The following is a 5,108-nucleotide window of genomic DNA, read 5'->3' as shown; positions in this document are numbered from 1 at the left end:
CGGCCTCTTCCCCTGGAGGTCCGTTCAAGATTAACGAATATTTTCTAAGTGCCAACGGCTCTTGCGCCGAAAAGCGTCCGCCTCGGCTGGTTCCCGATGTCGGCCAGAACAAGTGAAAATTCGGCCTCTTCCCCTGGAAGTCCGGCCGAGTTCGGCGAATATTTCCTAAGTGCCAACGGCTGTTCCGCCGTAAAGAGTCCGACTCGGCTGGTTCCCGATGTCGGCCAGAACAAGTGAAAATTCGGCCTCTTCCCCTGGAGGTCCGTTCAAGATTAACGAATATTTTCTAAGTGCCAACGGCTCTTGCGCCGAAAAGCGTCCGACTCGGCTGGTTCCCGATGTCGGCCAGAACAAGTGAAAATTCGGCCTCTTCCCCTGGAGGTCCGTTCAAGATTAACGAATATTTTCTAAGTGCCAACGGCTGCTCCGCCGTAAAGCGTCCGCTTCGGCTGGTTCCCGATGTCGGCCAGAACAAGTGAAAATTCGGCCTCTTCCCCTGGAGGTCCGTTCAAGATTAACGAATATTTTCTAAGTGCCAACGGCTCTTGCGCCGAAAAGCGTCCGCCTCGGCTGGTTCCCGATGTCGGCCAGAACAAGTGAAAATTCGGCCTCTTCCCCTGGAGGTCCGTTCACGATTAACGAATATTTTCTAAGTGCCAACGGCTCTTGCGCCGAAAAGCGTCCGCCTCGGCTGGTTCCCGATGTCGGCCAGAACAAGTGAAAATTCGGCCTCTTCCCCTGGAGGTCCGTTCAAGATTAACGAATATTTTCTAAGTGCCAACGGCTCTTGCGCCGAAAAGCGTCCGCCTCGGCTGGTTCCCGCGGTCGGACACAAAATGTGTCAATTCGGCCTCTCTGAGGTACCAGGGGTGGGCTTTATGTACTTGGTCCCCCCACTTAGTGTACTCATCACTTTACCCCCATTTCGCAAAATATAGTCGGCACGTATGTGCAGAACTGTTTATTTTCATTTTAAAAATTGTCTAAGTGCCAGCGGAAGCTGTCACGCGAACTGTCCGAGCTACCACGGTGCCCATCCCGGGCAGTGACGGCAAAAGGCCGATGTGTGTTTGATGGAAGTCTGAATAATTTCTAAGTGCCAACGGCTCAACCGCCGTAAAGTGTCCGCCTCGGCTGGTTCTCCCGGTCGGCCCGAACGAGCGAAAATTCGGCCTCTTCCCCTGGAGGTCCGGAACATTTTGGCGAATATTTCCTAAGTGCCAACGGCTGCTCCGCCGTAAAGTGTCCGCCTCGGCTGGTTCCCCCGGTCGGCCAGAACAAGTGAAAATTCGGCCTCTTCCCCTGGAGGTCCGGAACATTTTGGCGAATATTTCCTAAGTGCCAACGGCTGCTCCGCCGTAAAGTGTCCGCCTCGGCCGGTTCACCCGGTCGGCCAGAACAAGTGAAAATTTGGCCTCTTCCCCTGGAGGTCCGGAACATTTTGGCGAATATTTCCTAAGTGCCAACGGCTGCTCCGCCGTAAAGTGTCCGCCTCGGCCGGTTCACCCGGTCGGCCAGAACAAGTGAAAATTTGGCCTCTTCCCCTGGAGGTCCGGAACATTTTGGCGAATATTTCCTAAGTGCCAACGGCTGCTCCGCCGTAAAGTGTCCGACTCGGCTGGTTCCCCCGGTCGGCCAGAACAAGTGAAAAATCGGCCTCTTCCCCTGGAAGTCCGGCCGAGTTAAGGCAAATATTTCCTAAGTGCCAACGGCTGCTCAGCCTTAAAGTGTCCGACTCGGCTGGTTCCCGATGTCGGCCAGAACAAGTGAAAATCCGGCCTCTTCCCCTGGAAGTCCGGCCGAGTTAAGGCAAATATTTCCTAAGTGCCAACGGCTGCTCAGCCTTTAAGTGTCCGACTCGGCTGGTTCCCGATGTTGGCCAGAACAAGTGAAAATCCGGCCTCTTCCCCTGGAAGTCCGGCCGAGTTAAGGCAAATATTTCCTAAGTGCCAAGGGCTGCTCAGCCTTAAAGGGCCCGACTCGTCTGGTTCCCGATGTCGGCCAGAACAAGTGACAATTCGGCCTCTTCCCCTGGAGGTCTTTTCAAGTTTAACGAATATTTTCTAAGTGCCGACGGCTGCTCCGCCTTAAAGCGTCCGACTCGGCTGGTTCCCGATGTCGGCCAGAACAAGTGACAATTCGGCCTCTTCCCCTGGAGGTCCTTTCAAGTTTAACGAATATTTTCTAAGTGCCAACGGCTGCTCCGCCTTAAAGCGTCCGACTCGGCTGGTTCCCGATGTCGGCCAGAACAGGTGAAAATTCGGCCTCTTCCCCTGGAGGTCCGTTCAAGTTTGGCGAATATTTTCTAAGTGCCAACGGCTGCTCCGCCTTAAAGTGTCCGACTCGGCTGGTTCCCGATGTCGGGCAGAACAAGTGACAATTCGGCCTCTTCCCCTGGAAGTCCGGCCGAGTTTGGCGAATATTTTCTAAGTGCCAACGGCTGCTCCGCCGTAAAGAGTCCGACTCGGCTGGTTCCCGATGTCGGCCAGAACAAGTGACAATTCGGCCTCTTCCCCTGGAGGTCCTTTGAAGTTTAGCGAATATTTTCTAAGTTCCAACGGCTCTTGCGCCGAAAAGCGTCCGACTCGGCTGGTTCCCGATGTCGGCCAGAACAGGTGAAAATTCGGCCTCTTCCCCTGGAGGTCCGTTCAAGTTTGGCGAATATTTTCTAAGTGCCAACGGCTGCTCCGCCTTAAAGTGTCCGACTCGGCTGGTTCCCGATGTCGGGCAGAACAAGTGACAATTCGGCCTCTTCCCCTGGAAGTCCGGCCGAGTTTGGCGAATATTTTCTAAGTGCCAACGGCTGCTCCGCCGTAAAGAGTCCGACTCGGCTGGTTCCCGATGTCGGCCAGAAAAAGTGACAATTCGGCCTCTTCCCCTGGAGGTCCTTTGAAGTTTAGCGAATATTTTCTAAGTGCCAACGGCTCTTGCGCCGAAAAGCGTCCGCCTCGGCTGGTTCCCGCGGTCGGCCGTAATAGGCGAAAATTCGGCCTCTTCCCCTGGAGCGACCTCCAAATTTGGGCGAAATTTTTCTAAGTGCCTAAAGGTACCAGGGGTTTGGGTACCAGGGGTGCAGTACGAACTGGTCTTTTGTCAACCCATGTACTTTTTCTAGAGTACATGGGTTGGTCCCCCCACTTAGTGTACTCATCACTTTACCCCCCTTTCGCAAAATATAGTCAGAACGAGCATGGGGGACGCAATTGTTTTCCATGCAAATCAATTGGGCCTGGTCCGAGCGCTGGTAACGGCCGCCAGCAAGCGTCCCCTGCTCGGATAGCAGAACTGAAGAAGGCACGGCACTTCCAGAGAGAGAGAGAAAATTTTCTAAGTGCCACATTTCTCAAAAATTTTCAAAGTGCCACATTTCTCAAAAATTTTCAAAGTGCCACATTTCTCAAAAATTTTCAAAGTGCCACATTTCTCAAAAATTTTCAAAGTGCCACATCTCTCAAAAATGTTCAAAGTGCCACATCTCTGAAAAACTTTCTAAGTGCCACATCTCTGAAAAACTTTCTAAGTGCCACATCTCTGAAAAACTTTCTAAGTGCCACATCTCTGAAAAATTTTCTAAGTGCCACAGCACGGCTGTGAAATATTCAAAGTCCTACAGGCATTGGCAGAATCCGCGGACGGCCGTCTGCTCCCGGCGGCCGCCGCGAAGCTACTACCCCCTCCCGGGGACGGCTGTCTGCTCCCGGCAGCCGTCCTTACCCCCCTCCCCCGTTTGCACTGCCTGAAGTTAGACCCGCCTTGGTAGGGCCCCCACCGGCCCCGGCTCGCCGGCGTTGGGTGGACGGTTCCTGCCCACTTGCGGGTCCCGGTCGCTTGGCAACCGACCGGGGAGGACCAGCCGCCTCCTTAAACACAGGCTGGAAGGGAAATCCGATCAAGCTACGGAGGACCGGCCGCCTCCTTAAACACAGGCCGGAAGGGAAATCCGATCAAGCTACGGAGGACCGGTCGCCTCCCTAAACACAGGCCGGGCAAAAATCTGCGAATGGGCCCGTCAAGGGTAGTGGGTCATCCAAGGAGGGAGGTACCGGCCGCCTCCTTAAACACAGGCCGGGCAAAAATCTGCGAATGGCCCGTCAAGGGTAGAAGGTCATCCAAGGAGGGAGGTACCGGCCGCCTCCTTAAACACAGGCCGGGCAAAAATCTGCGAATGGCCCGTCAAGGGTAGAAGGTCATCCAAGGAGGGAGGTACCGGCCGCCTCCTTAAACACAGGCCGGGCAAAAATCTGCGAATGGCCCGTCAAGGGTTGTTGGTCATCCAAGGAGGGAGGTACCGGCCGCCTCCTTAAACACAGGCCGGGCAAAAATCTGCGAACGGCCCGTCAAGGGTTCTGTCTCATCCAAGAAAGGGGTACCGGCCGCCTCAGAGGCCGGAGCGAAGGGGGCGAAAGGCTGTCGATGGGGAAGGATCGGGGCCACGGCTAATCTAGCGATGCCCGCGTCGGGCGGTCACTCCGACGAATGAGCGGGGCCGAATCCGGCGCGAGGCGGCCTTCAGGCACGTGGTTCGAGACGACCTCACCCGGCTCTAGCCCGGAGCGAAAAAAACACTCTTATAACCTGACCGACATGCGCCCATGACCCGCCTTGGTAGGGCCCCCACCGGCCCCGGCTACCGCCGGCGTTGGGTGGACGGTTCCTCCCCACTTGCGGGTCGCACTCCAGCGCTAGGCCGCCGCGCGAGCGCGCGCCCCGCGCCGCCCGCGCAGGCCTAGCGCGAACCGTACGGCAGCGAAACCGAGACGCCCCGGCTCAACCTCACCCAGAGGCCATCCACGGAGGCCGAGCGCGCGATCCGACTTGCGGCACGCCACGTGGGCGTCCGCCGGCCGCGCCGGTCGACCGCGAAACCGATTTCTCAAAGACCAAGCCCGAGTCCCAACCTCCGCACATATCCGCACACGCCTTCCCGACCACCGCGAAGCGGGAGGCGTCTATCGTGGCCGCCGGGGCGTATGACCCCTCCGCGTGAGGCGTGCGGGCTCGGGGGGGCCGCAACGACCGAGTCTGACTCGGACGGGGCGCAGCTTCCCTCCCGGTCGCAGCATCAGCGCCGAACGCGCGACGTCACCAGCCCCCCGGAACGGTTCGTC

Source organism: Syngnathus scovelli, unplaced genomic scaffold (genome assembly GCF_024217435.2).
Source record: "Syngnathus scovelli strain Florida unplaced genomic scaffold, RoL_Ssco_1.2 HiC_scaffold_49, whole genome shotgun sequence".
Classification (NCBI taxonomy): domain Eukaryota; kingdom Metazoa; phylum Chordata; class Actinopteri; order Syngnathiformes; family Syngnathidae; genus Syngnathus; species Syngnathus scovelli.
Note: the sequence above shows the minus strand (reverse complement) of the source record.